This window comes from Mus musculus, chromosome X, assembly GCF_000001635.26.
Source record: "Mus musculus strain C57BL/6J chromosome X, GRCm38.p6 C57BL/6J".
Classification (NCBI taxonomy): domain Eukaryota; kingdom Metazoa; phylum Chordata; class Mammalia; order Rodentia; family Muridae; genus Mus; species Mus musculus.
In genome coordinates, this window is record NC_000086.7 from 148720794 (window position 1) to 148739510 (window position 18717).

The 18717-nt window shown below is 40.4% G+C and overlaps 2 pseudogenes; both read left to right on the top strand.

The window, feature by feature from the left end:
- Nucleotides 1-4616: 4616 nt before the first annotated feature.
- Nucleotides 4617-6587, top strand: Gm15125 (annotated as a pseudogene).
- A 587-nt stretch (nt 6588-7174) lies between these two features.
- On the top strand, nt 7175-18425 carry Gm15126 (annotated as a pseudogene).
- The last annotated feature ends 292 nt before the right edge of the window (nt 18426-18717 follow it).

Genomic DNA, 18717 nt, shown 5'->3' on the forward strand with positions numbered 1-18717 from the left:
TTGTTTGTTTTGTTTTTTTTGTTTTTTTTTTTTTTTTTTTCGTTTAGAAAATATCTTTCCTTTCAGACTGCCTATTGAGCACGCTTCAACCCCAGTTTCCCCCCCCCTTTTTTTTTCTGCTACTGGGTTCTGGGGCCAAGAGATCCAAAACATGGCTATCTAACTACAGGTCCCTGGTATCAAAATCCATACAATGCTTTCCAGAACACACATGCAAGTACATGGCCACATAGATATGCACATACAAATACTTACAAAATAAATATATAAAAGGTCCAAGATGTCATTCGTATACTTGCCAATATTAGTAATATCCCAAAGTACATTATAAATGTTACTTACGGTAAAAGGTGTTAAATATACCAGAATTGGATTTAAAAGCAAACAAATGCCTAAAATTGTGGCTCTCTGTTTACCAAGTGTATCTTTTGGACAGTAAAACAAAAAAGTCCTGTTTCAGAGTTCTGTGGTATTCTCTTGCATTAACAAGACAGCATAACAGATGTCCTCAACTATAGTCACAAAAATATTTATGGAGTGTACACTATTAATTTAATACTTGGCACTATAATATGTGAGCAATGAGCAATGCTCTCTTCTTAAATTTCCAATTATCTAGTTAAGAAAGCCACTAAGGAAATCTGTACAATCCCCATTTTTAAGGCTTCTGGAAATAAGTATAGCATGAATCTCAGAGAGTGAGAGAAACCTGTCACTTAACTTGTCTCCACCCATCATAGGTGATGAAACCCAGGGTCTCCCATGTACTGGAGCAGAGACTCATGAATTTTCCCCCATCTCCTCTGTCACATTCTTTAGAGTGTCCACTGTATGAAGTACTTTCTCAGTTGTGATTCAGTGTGTAGAAAACTTGTCTTGTATTAATATTTTGTAATTATTGAATAATGCTCTCACAAAATTAATGCTTTCAGATAAAAATATTAATACAATTTACAAGCCAAAGAGGGTCCAAAGTCTAAAATTTCTTTGCTTGAGTTTTTAATAAATGTTGTATGGGATCATTCCTGTATAAAAATGGAGAGCACACACCTGGAAATGTAGTTATCCTTGTACTTTACATGCCTAACACAGATAAATACCTGCATTCAATATAATGGTACATGCTTATAATCCCCTTCCAGTAATGGAGCATAGTGGGTGTAGGTCTGAATGTTGTATTCACAAGACCCTCAGTTTCCTACTCCAGGTCCACAGACAGATTGTTTTCAGGCTCTTCATAAAAGACTGGACGTGGAGGCTCACCCTGTAGCCAGAAGACTGGGGCAGGTGAAACAGGTTTATATAATTTTGAGTAAAATCTGAACCGCAAAGTGATACCTGGTCTCAACGATGTGCAAAACATACATTTTAAAAAACAGGGTTCTTTGGTTTTGCTTTTGATTTTCTTTTTAAATGACCGTAGTATGGCTTGTGAAACAACATCTTGCCAATCCTAATCTGTTCTCCTTTTGATGGTGTGGCTACTGTGATTTGGGGACAGCAGTTGTAGGATCCATGACACTAGGTACATATGTAGCAGAGGGTGGGCTTATCTGATATAAATGGGAAGGGAGGCCATTGGTCCTGTGGAGGCTTGATGCCCCAGTGTAGTGGGAAGCTAGATCTGTGAGGTGGGAGTGGGTGAGTATGTGGAGGAGCACACTCATCAAGTCAAAGGAGAGTGGGGAGAATGGGGAGGTGGAGTTTGTGGAGGGGTAACAGGGAAGGGGATATGATTTGAAACGTAAGTGCATAAAAGGAATAATAAAAATAAAATAAAAAAAATAAAAACAGGAGAACAGTCAAAGGCCTGCATTTGTAAACTGTGTTTGTTCAGAAGTAGGGTGCAGCTTAGTTTGCAGAGTGCTTGATGAGCATGCACAAAGTACTGAGTTTTATCCTCAGCACGGCCAACCACCTGGAAAAGCAGCTTGCATCCAAGGCAGCTTGGATGCTGGGAAGTGTTTGCTGATGTTAACTTGAAATGGCTATCTCCAGAAAGGCTGTGCCAGAGCCTGACTGATACAGAGGTAGGGTAGATGCTCACAGCCAGCCATTGGACTGAGTTTGGGGTTCCATGATGGAGGAGTTGGAGAAGACATTGAAGGAGCTGAGGGGGTTTTGCAGCCCCATGGATGGAGTAAGAGTGTCAACAGGCCAGACTCCACCACCCCCACCCCCATAGCTCCCGGGAAGTAGACCACCAAGCAAAGAATACACATGGAGGAACCCATGTTGCTGGTCACATATGAGGCAGAGAAGGATGAGAAGTCTTTGGGCCTGAGGGTGTTCATTGCTCTGGTGTAAGGAAATGCCAGAGCAGGAAGAAGGGAGTGCTCAGGTGGGTAGATGAGCACCCTCATAGAGGGAGGGAGAGTGGGAATGGGATAGGGCATTTTAAGCTATTATATAGGCATCTGGTATTAAACACTGTTTGAACAGGAAAATTGCCTACAGGGTAAGAGCACATGCAAAAGAAGAATGAGGACCTGGAACCCATACAAAAAGCAGAGCTTGGTCTTGGTCAAGGGTACATCTGTAATCCCAGTGTTCTTAGAATGGAGATAGGATCTGACTAGCTGTGACTTAGCTCGAAGTACTGTAAGACGCCCTATCTCAAGGGAGGAATTTGGAAAGTAAGAGCAGGACACCTGATGACACCTTCACTCAACCTCCTTGAAGCTCATAAGTATGTGCTCTCACCCTTTCTCTCTCTCTCTCTCTCTCTCTCTCTCTCTCTCTCTCTCTCTCTCTCTCTCTCTCTCTCTCTTTCTCTCTCCCCCCCCCCACACACACACATAGAGGCAATTCTGGGAACATTATTTTGTGAAGCAATATGTTACAATTTTAAGCACAGTCTCCATTCTGTGGTGCAGAGATGAAATAATTCCTTCTGACTGGAACAAGTGAGTTTGACAGAAAGTGGTCTAGAACTTGCAGGATGAGATTTTTGATACTAATTTTGGTTTGGTTTGATTTGGTTTAGGTTTAGGTTTTCCTTTGTTTGTTTGTTTTATTTGTTTATTTTCATGGATTGGACCCAGGACTTTACACTCACTAAGCAAGTGTTCTACCTCTGAGAACCATCCTAGGCTCCTTAAAGGGTTTTTTGATTTTCATCTTTGTTGGTTTGAAATGATATTTCATGGAAGCCAGACTGCCTATGTAGTGATGACATTAACTCCAGATTCTCTCCTTTCCATCTTCTGGAATTACAGACACTGTACCACTACCCCTAGTTTTATGGAGGGCTTAGGCTCCAGCCAAGGGAGATATGTATGATAGACAAGGACTCTACCAATTTAACTACATCCCCAGGCCAAAGTTTAGGGTATAGTTGATAAATTTAGAAAGAAAAAAATGTGTTCACTTTTGCTGTTGTCCAAGATACTCCCAACTGAAAATATTGTAAAATATATTGAAATTGAAATCATCTATGCATTGCAAATAGTTTTGAACCATTCAAGAATTGCATCACTGAGAAAAGTAAAGAAAACCAAAGTGGTGATAGTGAACCTTGCATGCAACCAAATTTCTGGTAGCAATGAGACAAGTGCTAGGTTTATAGGCAAGAGCTATTACACCCTGACTATATAAAAATGTTTTGAGAGGTTCTTGCCACATATGCCTAACTAATTAAGTTGGATCTCTGGGATCCTTGTAGAAGTTGGTGGAGAAAGTAGGTTCATGCAAAGTTGGCTTCTGACTTCTGCATGCACACCACAGAATACACACCCACACATATCATGGATAAAATACACAATAGTTTTCACTATTATAAGAAAATTAGAATTTAGTTCCTTAAGTTTATGAATCTTGTAGTACCTGATTTGATGTAAATAATTTCTTATGAGAACCATTGCCCTTTTCATGCTGAGTATGTACTGGACAACTGTGCTACAATCCCAGCCCAGAAAATATTCCTTACATAAATATGATTAGTTTATAATTATATTCAAGTTTTGCATTTATAATATTCTCTGTGCTAGCACTTTCTTCCTAATATCAGTTACTTTGACCATTTAGAAGTGTTTTAGCAGGGCATGGTAATGCCAAATATAGGGGTATTTTGCTTGCTAAGCAACATATACTAGTTTAAAGCTAGATTTTTTAGTACTGTCCGTATAATGTTAGTCACTTACTCTTATGGATTATCATAGACACTTGTCAAAGTGTTTACTGTCTCCTTTTGAGTGATTCACTAATCTGCCTCTCTGGTTTAAGAGCTGAAATGAATGAAAATAAAGCTAAGTTATTACCAGATCCATTTATTTCAATTGTACCAAGCCAACTTTTTGCTACCTTTATAGCATTTCTTTTCCACTCACTTAGTTTTTCTCCCTAGAATTAAGTATTTGTTTACATTCAAATATAAATTTTTAATGACCAGTGGTGAGAGAATAATTTGGAATATTTTATTTGATCTTAAGGAGTTGTATTACAGAATATTCTTAAATGTAGATGTAGCTCATTTGGTAGGGTACTTAGCTAGCGTGCATGAAACCCTGAGTTCAATTCTCATTACAATATAGTACCATTTGTAGTGGCAAGTGTCTTTAATCCTAGTGTTGAAGAGGATGAAGGGGGAGTTTAAAAGTTCAAGATCACAATTGAATATGTGGTAAGTTACTGGTTGTCATAAAATTCTACAAGCTCCACCCAACATATCTCTTTTTTCTTAATTAGGATGCCAAATGGTTTAGTTGGTAAAATGCACAAGACACCTAATTTTCATTATTTTTATGTTACATTCATATAATTATCCTTGTGAAAGTGACATGGTGTTTAGTTTAGTTCCATAAACTAGTACATAAAAAGTATTGTCATTCATTCTATGAGAAAATCACTGACAGAAATAGTCTTAAGAAGCTGATGTGGTGGTACAAGCCTATAATTCCAAACTTCATGAGAATCACATGTTTCAGTCTAACCTAAACATTTTAATGAGAACTTCTCAAAAAAGCAAAGGAGGGGAGGAAGAGAGGAAGTAAGAAAAGAAGGAGGGGTTTAAAATATACACTTATGGCTTAAATAAATCATCGACTGTCTTATTTATATTATATAACTGGGATCCTTTGCAGACAAGACAAGTCAACAGAGACAGATGAACAAGGAGCAATGGAAATCAATCAGAAGAGAGACAGCTAAAATTAGAAAGAAACCAATTTTTCTTCAGGTGATTACATGGCCTCTCCCAATCTCATGACCACCACATTGGCAGATATCATGGCCACTATTCCAGAAGATCACATAGCTGATTCAGGAGAGCTCCTATCCACTCAGATAGATCTCATGTCTACTCAGGTAGAACTAATAGCTATACAGATAGACCACACCATGACCTCTCAGAAAGTCCACATCATAACCATTCAGATATAGTACACTATGACCTCTCAGATAGACCATATCATGTCCTATTAGTTAGACTACACCATTAACCTCCCAGATAGACTGTATCATGACCTCTCAGATAGACTGCATCATGAACTCTCAGTTAGACCACATCCTGACCTCTCAGGAATGCCACACCAGGACCTCCCAGTTAAACCACTTCATGACCTATCAGGTAGACAACCACATGATAATTCAAGTAGACCATATCATGAGTAAGCAGTTAGACCATATCATGACCTCTCAGGTATACCACACCATGACCTCTCAGAGAGACCACACCATGAACTCTCAGATAGACCATATCCTGACCTCTCAGGTAGACCATACCATGACCTCTCAGACCACACCATGAACTTTCAGGTAGACCACTTCATGACCTCTCAGGTATACCACACCATGACTGCTCAGATATACTACACCATGACCACTCAGATATACCATACCATGACCTACCAGTTAGACCACATCTTGACCACTCAGACCACTTCATGACCTCTCAGGTAGACCACATCATGACTACTTAGGTACACCATGTCAATACCACTCAGGTAGACAAACTCATGATAATTCAAGTAGACCATACCATGAGTAATCAGGTAGACCATATCATGACCACTCAGATAGACTGCACCATGAACTCTCAGACCACTTCATAACTACTCATGTAGACCACATTATAACCATACAGTTAGGCTTCAACATGGCCACTCACATAGATTTCATCTTAAGCATACAGTGAGAGTTCTTCCCAGCCACTCAAGGATAGCTCATCCTGGCAATACAGAGAGAGATAATCAAGTCCAAAGAGGGAGAGCTCATGATAACCATACATAGTTAGCTCATCTTATTATTACAGCACATTTCATCATGACCACTCAGGGAGAGCTTATCATGGTCATGCAGGGAAAGCTCAAAACAACTAGTCATGGAGAGCTCATAACAACCAGTCATGGAGAGATCATAACATCCAGTCACAGAGAGGCAGTGACAACCAGACATGGAGAGGTCATAATAATCATTCATGGAGTGCTTGTAACATCTGGTCACAGAGAGATCATTATGACCGTTCATTGAGATCTAGTACCATCCAGTCATGGATGTTTCATGAAGCAGAAAGATACCATGATTGAAGAGGAAGAAATGGACCAAGGGCTGCATCACCACCAGGAACTAAGACAGAAATTGACAGGTAGAAACAAAATCAGTACTTTATCTATGTTAGTACAATGTTTGGAATGATATAGAAATGTATAAGCATTTCTGTGTCTTTTTAAAAAGATTTATTTATTTATTATAAGTAAGTACACTATAGCTGTCTTCAGATACACCAGAAGAGGGCATCAGATCTCACTACAGATGGCTATGAGCCACCATGTGGTTGCTGAGATTTGAACTCAGGACCTTTGGAAGATCAGTCAGTGCTCCTAACCACTGAGAATCTCTCTAGCCCCCATATCTGTGTCTAAATAACTAAATTTGTATTTTCTCAATTCAGACACTATTCCACACCGTCAGAGAAACTTGTCTACTAACAAACTATAGAAATATCCTTGAAAGGATAGTCTTTCAGACACTGTTCCAATTCAGGTATGTATTGGAATAATTTTCTGGCTCATAATATCAACTCACATGCATATGCAATTGCCTAAGATTGTTTACTAGTTTCTGGCATTTCCTACTAGGCCTATGCACTACTCAGAGTAGCTACTCCCTTTGCATCTTCCAAGCTGGTAAGCAAGATAATATACCAACAGATTATGCTAAATTGATATGATAGAGTATGACTCATGGTAATCAACCTGTTTCTTTACTTTATCTCCTTGCTTAGGAGTCATTACGACTTTATCAGGCAAATTATCTCCCCCTCTGTGTGTGTTTGTATGTATGTGAGTGTATATATCTGTATGAAAGAGTGTGTATGTTTGTTTGTGTGTGAGTTTGTATGTTGTTGTTGTGCTAATTGTGATAGAGTCTGTACACATTAGGCAAGTGATTTATGTCTAAGACACAACCTCAGCCCAACAAGTATATCTTACAGCAGTTTCTCCAAATCCACTCTCCAAAGTGTATGCTCTCTTTAGCTGTATGTTCTTGCCTTCAAATTATGTGAGGCAAACAGGGCAACAGCCATAAGCTATGTTATTTTGGGTGTCTCTTCTATTCCTGTGTCTAACACTTGAAGAGGAGGTTTCCCATACCTAGCCCAGGGCGTATGTTAGGTAGTCTATGATCCTTGTTGCAAGAACTGGCACTTAGAATTGTAAAACTTCATTCAAACTACATACGTAAATCTCTTTAAATATGCACTTACAGATTCAACACAATCCCCATCAAAATTCAAACTCAATTATTCATTGACTTAGAAAGGGCAATTTGCAAATTCATCTGGAAAAATAAAAAAACCTAGGATATGAAAAACTATTCTGAACAATAAAAGCACCTGTGGTGGAATTACCATGCATGACATTAAGCTGTACTACAGAGCAATTGTGATTAAAAACTGCATGATACTGGTACAGTGACAGACAGGTAGATAAATGGAATAAAATTGAAGAACCAGAAATGAATCCACACAGCTTTGGTCACTTGATCTTTGACAATGGACCTAAAACCATCCAGTGGGAAAAAGACAGCATTCTCAACCAATGGTGGTGGCACAATTGGTGGTTATCATGAAGAAGAATGTGAATTGATCAATTCTTATCTCCTTGTACAAAGCTCAAGTCTAAGTAGATCAATCAGCTCCACATAAGACCAGAGACACTGAAATTAATAGAGGAGAAATTAGGGAAAAACCTCGAAGATATGGGCACAGGGAAAAATTCCTAAAAAGAACAGTAATGGCTTGAGCGATAAGATCAAGAATTGACAAATGGTACCTCATAAAATTGCAAAGCTTCTGTAAGGCAAAAGACACTGCCAATAAGACAAAAAGGCCACCAACAGATTGGGAAAGGATATTTACCAATCCTAAATCTGATAGGGGAATAATATCCAATATATACAAAGAGCTCAAGAAGCTGGACTCCAGAAATTCAAATAACCCCATTAAAAATGGGGTTCAGAGCTAAACAAAGAATTCTCAACTGGGGAAGACTTAATGGCTGAGAAGCACCTGAAAAAATGTTCAACACCCTTAATCATCAGGGAAATGCAAATCAAAACAACACTGAGATTCCACCTTACACCAGTGAGAATGGCTAGGATCAAAAATTCAGGTGACAGCAGATGCTGGCAAGGATGTGGAGAAAGAGGAACACTCCTCCATGGATGGTGGGATTGAAACCTTGTACAACCACTCTGGAAGTCATTGTGGAGGTTCCTCAGAAAATTGGATATCATACTCCTGGATGATCCATCAATACCTCTCCTGAGCATATACCCAGAAGAAGTTCCAACTGGTAATAAGAACATATGCTCCAATATGTTCATAGCAACCTTATTTATAATAGCCAGAAGCTGGAAAGAACCCAGATGTCCCTCAACAGAAGAATGGATACAGAAAATATGGTACAATTACACAATGGAGTACTACTCAGCTATTAAAAATGGATTTATGAAATTCTTAGACAAAAGGATGTATGTGGAGGATATCATCCTTAGTGAGGTAACCCTATCACAAAAGAAGTCATTAGATATGAACTCACTGATAAGTGAATATAAGCCCAGTAACATAGAACACCCAAGATACAATTTGCAAAATACAAGAAAATCAAGAAGAGGGAAGACCAATGGGTGAATACTTCATTACTCCTTAGAATAGGGAACAAAATACCCATGAAAGGAGTTACAGAGACAAAGAATGGAGCTAAGATGAAAGGATAGACTATCCCTAGACTTCCCCACGCAGGGATCCATCCCATAATCAGCCACCAAACTCAGACACTATTTCATATGCCAGAAAGATTTAGCTGAAGGGACCATGTTATAGCTGTCTCGTATGAGGCTATGCCAGTGCCTGGCAAATAGAGAAATGGATGTTCACAGTCATCTATAGGATGGAACACAGGGCCCCCAATGGAGGAGGTAGAGAAGGTACACATTGAACTGAAGGGGTCTGCAAACCTATAGGTGTAAGAACAGTATGAACTTAACAGTACCCCAGAGCTCGTGTCTCTAGCTGCATATGTAGCAGATGGCCTAATTGGCCATCACTGAGAATAAAGGCCCCTTGGTATTGCAAACTTTATATGCCCCAGTACAGGGGAATGTGAGGGCCAAGACACAGGAGTGGTTCAGTAGGGGAGCAGGGTGTAAGGAGGGTTTTTGGAATTTTCGGAATACCATATGAAATGTATATAAAGAAAATATCGAAAAAATACACTCATGGCTTAATCAAATCATAGACTATCTCATTTATATTATATAACTGGGACCCTTTGCAGACATGACAAGTCAGCAGAGACAATCGAACAAGGAGGAATGGAAACCAATCAGAAGAAAGAGAAGAGGCCTCAGCCTCAGCAGCAGCGGTCGCCATCTTGGTTCCGGGACTCAGCAGAACTTAGGAAATTAGTCTGAACAGGTGAGAGGGTGCGCCAGAGAACCGGACAGCTTCTGGGTCAGGCGGAAGCACAGAGCCACTGAGGCAGCACCCTTGGCGGGCCGCAGACAGCAGGCCACCATCCGAACCAGAGGACAGGTGTCCACCTGGCTTGGGAGGCGGCCTCAGATTCAGCAGCAGCGGTCGCCATCTTGATTCCGGGACTCCCTGGAACTTAGGAATTTAGTCTGCACAGGTGAGAGTCTGCACCACAGAAGCTGACAGTTTCTGGGAACTGCCAAAGCAACACAGCTTCTGAGAAAGGCCCTATTTTGGGCCTTCTTCTTCGGCCAGGAGGAGGTCCAAAAACAAGATATCTGCGCACCTTCCCTGTAAGAGAGCTTGCCAGCAGAGAGTGCTCTGAGCACTGAAACTCAGAGGAGAGAATCTGTCTCCCAGGTCTGCTGATAGACGGTAACAGAATCACCAGAAGAACAATCTCTAAACAGAGTCAACTATAATTATTAACTCCAGAGATTACCAGATGGCGAAAGGTAAACTTAGAAATCTTACTAACAGGAACCAAGACCACTCACCATCATCAGAACCCAGCACTCCCACTTCGTCCAGTCCAGGACACCCCAATACACCTGAAAACCTAGACCTAGATTTAAAAGCATATCTCATGATGATGGTAGAGGACATCAAGAAGGACTTTAATAAATCACTTAAAGAAATACAGGAGAACACTGCTAAAGAGTTACAAGTCCTTAGAGAAAAACAGGAAAACACAATCAAACAGGTAGAAGTCCTTACAGAAAAAGAGGAAAAAACACACAAACAGGTGATGGAAATGAACAAAACCATACTAGACCTAAAAAGGGAAGTAGACACAATAAAGAAAACTCAAAGTGAGGCAACACTGGAGATAGAAACCCTAGGAAAGAAATCTGGAACCATAGATTTGAGCATCAGCAACAGAATACAAGAGATGGAAGAGAGAATCTCAGGTGCAGAAGATTCCATAGAGAACATCGGCACAACAATCAAAGAAAATGGAAAATGCAAAAAGATCCTAACTCAAAATATCCAGGAAATCCAGGACACAATGAGAAGACCAAACCTACGGATAATAGGAGTGGATGAGAATGAAGATTTTCAACTCAAAGGACCAGCAAACATCTTCAACAAAATTATTGAAGAAAACTTCCCAAATCTAAAGAAAGAGATGCCTATGAACATACAAGAAGCCTACAGAACTCCAAATAGACTGGACCAGAAAAGAAATTCCTCCCGACACATAATAATCAGAACAACAAAAGCACTAAATAAAGATAGAATACTAAAAGCAGTAAGGGAAAAAGGTCAAGTAACATATAAAGGCAAGCCTATCAGAATTACACCAGATTTTTCACCAGAGACTATGAAAGCCAGAAGAGCCTGGACAGATGTTATACAGACACTAAGAGAACACAAATTCCAGCCCAGGCTACTATACCCATTCAAACTCTCAATTACCATAGATGGAGAAACCAAAGTATTCCACGACAAAACCAAATTCACACATTATCTCTCCACGAATCCAGCCCTTTAAAGGATAATAACAGAAAAAAACCAATACAAGAATGGGAACAACGCCCTAGAAAAAACAGGAAGGTAATCCCTCAACAAACCTAAAAGAAGACAGCCACAAGAACAGAATGCCAACTTTAACAACAAAAATAACAGGAAGCAACAATTACTTTTCCTTAATATCTCTTAACATCAATGGTCTCAACTCCCCCATAAAAAGACATAGACTAACAAACTGGCTACACAAACAAGACCCAACATTTTGCTGCTTACAGGAAACACATCTCAGAGAAAAAGATAGACACTACCTCAGAATGAAAGGCTGGAAAACAATTTTCCAAGCAAATGGTATGAAGAAACAAGCTGGAGTAGCCATCCTAATATCTGATAAGATTGACTTCGAATCCAAAGTCATCAAAAAAGACAAGGAGGGGCACTTCGTTCTCATCAAAGGTAAAATCCTCGAAGAGGAACTCTCAATTCTGAATATCTATGCTCCAAATACAAGGGCAGCCACATTCATTAAAGAAACTTTAGTAAAGCTCAAAGCACACATTGCACCTCACACAATATTAGTGGGAGACTTCAACACACCACTTTCACCAATGGACAGATCATGGAAACAGAAACTAAACAGGGACACACTGAAACTAACAGAAGTGATGAAACAAATGGATCTGACAGATATCTACAGAACATTTTATCCTAAAACAAAAGGATATACCTTCTTCTCAGCACCTCATGGTACCTTCTCCAAAATTGACCACATAATAGGCCACAAAACAGGCCTCAACAGATTCAAAAATATTGAAATTGTCCCATGTATCCTATCAGATCACCATGCACTAAGGCTGATCTTCAATAACAAAAAAAATAACAGAAAGCCAACACTCACGTGGAAACTGAACAACAATCTTCTCAATGATACCTTGGTCAAGGAAGGAATAAAGAAAGAAATTAAAGACTTTTTAGAGTTTAATGAAAATGAAGCCACAACGTACCCAAACCTTTGGGACACAATGAAAGCATTTCTAAGAGGGAAACTCATAGCTCTGAGTGCCTCCAAGAAGAAACGGGAGAGAGCACATACTAGCAGCTTGACAACACATCTAAAAGCTCTAGAAAAAAAGGAAGCAAATTCACCCAAGAGGAGTAGACGGCAGGAAATAATCAAACTCAGGGGTGAAATCAACCAAGTGGAAACAAGAAGAACTATTCAAAGAATTAACCAAACGAGGAGTTGGTTCTTTGAGAAAAATCAACAAGATAGATAAACCATTAGCTAGACTCACTAGAGGGCACAGGGACAAAATCCTAATTAACAAAATCAGAACTGAAAATGGAGACATAACAACAGATCCTGAAGAAATCCAAAACACCATCAGATCCTTCTACAAAAGGCTATACTCAAAAAACTGGAAAACCGGGACGAAATGGACAAATTTCTGGACAGATACCAGGTACCAAAGTTGAATCAGGATCAAGTTGATCTTCTAAACAGTCCCATATCCCCTAAAGAAATAGAAGCAGTTATAAATAGTCTCCCAACCAAAAAAAGCCCAGGACCAGACGGGTTTAGTGCAGAGTTCTATCAGACCTTCAAAGAAGATCTAATTCCAGTTCTGCACAAACTATTTCACAAGATAGAAGTAGAAGGTACTCTACCCAACTCATTTTATGAAGCCACTATTACTCTGATACCTAAACCACAGAAAGACCCAACACAGATAGAGAACTTCAGACCAATTTCTCTTATGAATATCGATGCAAAAATCCTCAATAAAATTCTCGCTAACCGAATCCAAGAACACATTAAAGCAATCATCCATCCTGACCAAGTAGGTTTTATTCCAGGAATGCAGGGATGGTTTAATATACAAAAATCCAACAATGTAATCCATTATATAAACAAACTCAAAGACAGAAACCACATGATCATCTCGCTAGATGCAGAAAAAGCATTTGACAAGATCTATCACCCATTCATGATAAAAGTTGTGGAAAGATCGGGAATTCAAGGCCCATACCTAAACATGATAAAAGCAATCTACAGCAAACCAGTAGCCAACATCAAAGTAAATGGAGAGAAGCTGGAAGCAATCCCACTAAAATCAGGGAGTAGACAAGGCTGCCCACTTTCTCCCTACCTTTTCAACATAGTACTTGAAGTATTAGCCAGAGCAATTCGACAACAAAAGGAGATCAAGGGGATACAAATGGGAAAAGAGGAAGTCAAAATATCACTTTTTGCAGATGATATGATAGTATATATAAGTGACCCCAAAAATTCCACCAGAGAACTCCTAAACCTGATAAACAGCTTCGGTGAAGTAGCTGGATATAAAATAACCTCAAACAAGTCAATGGCCTTTCTCTATACAAAGAATAAACAGGCTGAGAAAGAAATTAGGGAAACAACACCTTTCTCAATAGTCACAAATAATATAAAATATCTCGGCGTGACTCTAACTAAGGAAGTGAAAGATCTGTATGATAAAAACTTCAAGTCTCTGACGAAAGAAATTAAAGAAGATCTCAGAAGATGGAAGGATCTCCCATGCTCATGGATTGGCAGGATCAACATTGTAAAAATGGCTATCTTGCCAAAAGCAATCTACAGATTCAATGCAATCCCCATCAAAATTCCAACTCAATTCTTCAACGAATTAGAAGGAGCAATTTGCAAATTCATCTCGAATAACAGAAAACCTAGGATAGCAAAAACTCTTCTCAAGGATAAAAGAACCTCTGGTGGAATCACCATGCCTGACCTAAAGCTTTACTACAGAGCAATTGTGATAAAAACTGCATGGTACTGGTATAGAAACAGACAAGTAGACCAATGGAATAGAATTGAAGACCCAGAAATGAACCCACACACCTATGGTCACTTGATCTTTGACAAGGGAGCTAAAACCATCCAGGGGAAGAAAGACAGCATTTTCAACAATTGGTGCTGGCACAACTGGTTGTTATCATGTAGAAGAATGTGAATCGATCCATACTTTTCTCCTTGTACTAAGGTCAAATCTAAGTGGATCAAGGAACTTCACTTAAAACCAGAGACACTGAAACTTATAGAGGAGAAAGTGGGGAAAAGCCTTGAAGATATGGGCACAGGGAAAAAATTCCTGAACAGAACAGCAATGGCTTGTGCTGTAAGATCGAGAATTGACAAATGGGACCTAATGAAACTCCAAAGTTTCTGCAAGGCAAAAGACACTGTCAATAAGACAAAAAGACCACCAACAGAATGGGAAAGGATCTTTACCTATCCTAAATCAGATAGGGGACTAATATCCAACATATATAAAGAACTCAAGAAGGTGGACTTCAGAAAATCAAATAACCCCATTAAAAAATGGGGCTCAGAACTGAACAAAGAATTCTCACCTGAGGAATACCGAATGGCAGAGAAACACCTGAAAAAATGTTCAACATCCTTAATCATCAGGGAAATGCAAATCAAAACAACCCTGAGATTCCACCTCACACCAGTCAGAATGTCTAAGATCAAAAATTCAGGTGACAGCAGATGCTGGCGTGGATGTGGAGAATGAGGAACACTCCTCCATTGTTGGTGGGATTGCAGGCTTGGAAAAATTTTCCTAGAGGGTCACTAGGAGTGATAGTAAGTGGAACTATTCCTTTTTCCACCCCTTGATTCCTGGACCCATGAATCCTGGCTATGGGTGAAACTGTACCATATATCGAGCGCTGATTCAAAGCATATACTGCCTTCTGAAGAACTCTACCCCAGCCTTCCAAGCTGTTACCCCCTAATTGGCGCTGTAACTGGGTCTTCAAAAGGCCATTCCATCTTTCTATCAGACCAGCTGCTTCAGGATGATGGAGAATGTGGTAAGACCAGTGAATTCCATGATCGTGGGCCCACTGTCGTACTTCTCTGGCTGTGAAATGAGTTCCTTGGTCAGAAGCAATATTGTGTGGAATACCATGACGATAGATACGGCATTCTGTCAGTCCGTTAATGGTGGTTTTAGCAGAGGCATTACGTGCAGGAAAAGCAAATCCATAACCAGAATAAGTATCTACTCCAGTAAGAACAAAACGCTGTCCTTTCCACGAAGGAAGTGGTCCAATGTAGTCAACCTGCCACCAGGTTGCTGGCTGGTCACCTCGAGCAATGGTGCCATATCTGGGGCTCAGTGTTGGTTTCTGCTGTTGGCAGATCTGGCAATCAGCAGCAGCTGTTGCCAGGTCAGCTTTGGTGAGTGGAAGCCCGTGTTGCTGAGCCCAAGCATAACCTCCATCTCAACCACCATGGCCACTTTGTTCATGTGCCCACTGAGCAATGACAGGGATGGCTGGGGAGAGAGGCTGACTGTCCACAGAACGGGTCATCTTATCCACTTGATTATTGAACTCCTCCTCGGCTGAAGTCACCTTTTGGTGAGCATTTACATGGGACACAAATATCTTCACATCCTTTGCCCATTTGGAGAGATCTATCCACATACGTCTTCCCCAGATGTCTTTCTCACCAATTTTCCAATTGTGATCTTTCCAAGTCCCTGACCATCCAGCCAATCCATTGGCTACAGCCCATGAGTCAGTGAATAATCGAACATCTGGCCATTTCTTCTTGCAAACAAACTGTAATACCATGTGTACTGCCCGAAGTTCTGCCCACTGTGAAGATTTCCCTTCACCTGTGTCTTTCAGGGTTGTCCCAGAAAGGGGTTGTAATGCTGCAGCTGTCCACTTCTGGGTACAAGCCTGCACTCTGGAAATCAGTCTGGCGGTTCCTCAGAAAAGTGGACATAGTACTACCGGAGGATCCAGCAATACCTCTCCTGGGCATATATCCAGAAGATGCCCCAACTGGTAAGAAGGACACATGCTCCGCTATGTTCATAGCAGCCTTATTTATAATAGCCAGAAGCTGGAAAGAACCCAGATGCCCCTCAACAGAGGAATGGATACAGAAAATGTGGTATATCTACACAATGAAGTACTACTCAGTTATTAAAAAGAATGAATTTATGAAATTCCTAGCCAAATGGATGGACCTGGAGGGCATCATCCTGAGTGAGGTAACACATTCACAAAGGAACTCACACAATATGTACTCACTGATAAGTGGATATATAGCCCAAAACCTAGGATACCCAAGATATAAGATACAATTTCCTAAACACATGAAACTCAAGAAAAATGAAGACTGAAGTGTGGACACTATGCCCCTCCTTAGAAGTGGGAACAAAACACCCTTGGAAGGAGTTACAGAGACAAAGTTTGGAGCTGAGATGAAAGGATGGACCATGTAGAGACTGCTATATCCAGGGATCCACCCCATAATCAGCATCCAAACGTTGACACCATTTCATACACTAGCAAGATTTTGCTGAAGGGATCCAGATGTAGCTGTCTCTTGTGAGACTATGCCGAGGCCTAGCAAACACAGAAGTGGATGCTCACAGTCACCTAATGGATGGATCACAGGGCTCCCAATGGAGAAGCTAGAGAAAGTACCCAAGAAGCTAAAGGGATCTGCAACCTTATAGGTGGAACAACATTATGAACTAACCAGTACCCCGGAGCTCTTGACTCTAGCTGCATATGTATCAAAAGATGGCCTAGTCGGCCATCACTGGAAAGAGAGGCCCATTGGACACGCAAAATTTATATGCCCCAGTACAGGGGAACGCCAGGGCCAAAAAGGGGGAGTGGGTGGGTAGGGGATTGGGGGTGGGTGGGTATGGGGGGCTTTTGGTATAGCATTGGAAATGTAAATGAGCTAAATATCTAATAAAAAATTAAAAAAAAAAAGAAAAATACACTCATGTCTTAATCAAATCATAGACTATCTCATTTATATTATATAACTGGGACCCTTTGCAGACATGACAAGTCAGCAGAGACAATCGAACAAGGAGGAATGGAAACCAATCAGAAGAAAGAGATAGCTACAACTAGAAAGAAACCAATTTTTCTCCAGGAGATGACATGGCCTCTCCCAATCTCATGACACCACATTGGCAGATCTTATGGTGACTATTCCAGAATATCATATAGTTGATAAAGGGGAGCTCCTATTTTCACTCAGATAGATCTCGTGTCTACTAGGTAGAACTAATAATTATACAGTGACCAACACCATGAACTCTCAGGTAGACCACATCATAACCATTCAGATATACTACACTATGACCTCTCAAATAGACCACATCATGACCTCTCAGATAGACCAAATCTTGACCTCTCAGTAAGACTACACCATGACCTCTCAGGTAAACCACACCATGATTAGTCAGACCACTTCCTGATCGCTCAGGTAGACCACTTCCTGACCTCTCAGGTAGACCATACCATGACTAGTCAGCTAGATCATTTCCTGACCTCTCAGGTAGACCACTTCATGACTACTCAGGTAGACCACATCAAAACCATGCAGTTAGGCTTCAACATGGCCACTCAGATAGATATCGTCTTACCCATACAGAGAGAGTTCTTCCTAGCCACTCAGGGATAGCTCATCCTGGCCACACAGAGAGAGATAATCAAGGCCAAAGAGGGAGAGCTCATGATAACCATACAGGGTTAGCTCATCACAACCATGACGGCAAATCTCATCATGAACACTCAGGGAGACCTTACCATGGCCATGCAATGAGAGCTCATAACAACCAGTCATGGAGAGATCTTAACCAGTCATGGAGAGGTCAGAACAACCAGTCACAGAGAGGTCATGACAACCAGTCACAGAGAGGTCATGACAACCAGTCATGTAGAGGTCATAATAATCAGTCATGGATAGCTCATAACACCCGGTCACGGAGAGATCGTTATGACACCTCATTGAGATCTAGTAGCATCCAGTCATGGATGCTTCATGAAGGAGAAAGATACCATGGTCCAAGAGGAAGAAATGGAACCAGGAACTGAGCCAGAAATTGACAGGTAGAAACAAAATCAGTACTTTATCAATGTTAGTACAATGTTTGGAATGATATAGAAAAGTATAAGAATTTCTGTGTCTTAATAAAAAAATTTGTATATTCCCAATTCAGACACTGCTGCACACAGTAGGAAAAACTTGTCTAGTAACAAACTATAGAAATGATCCCTAAAGGATAGTCTTTCAGACACTGTTCCAATTCAGGAGTGTATGGGAACAATTTTGTGGCTCATGATATCAACTCACATGCATATGCGATGGCTTAAGATTGTTTCCCAGTTTCTGGCCTTTCCTACTAGGCCTATGCACGACTCAGCGTAGCTACTCCTTTTGCATCTTCCAAGCT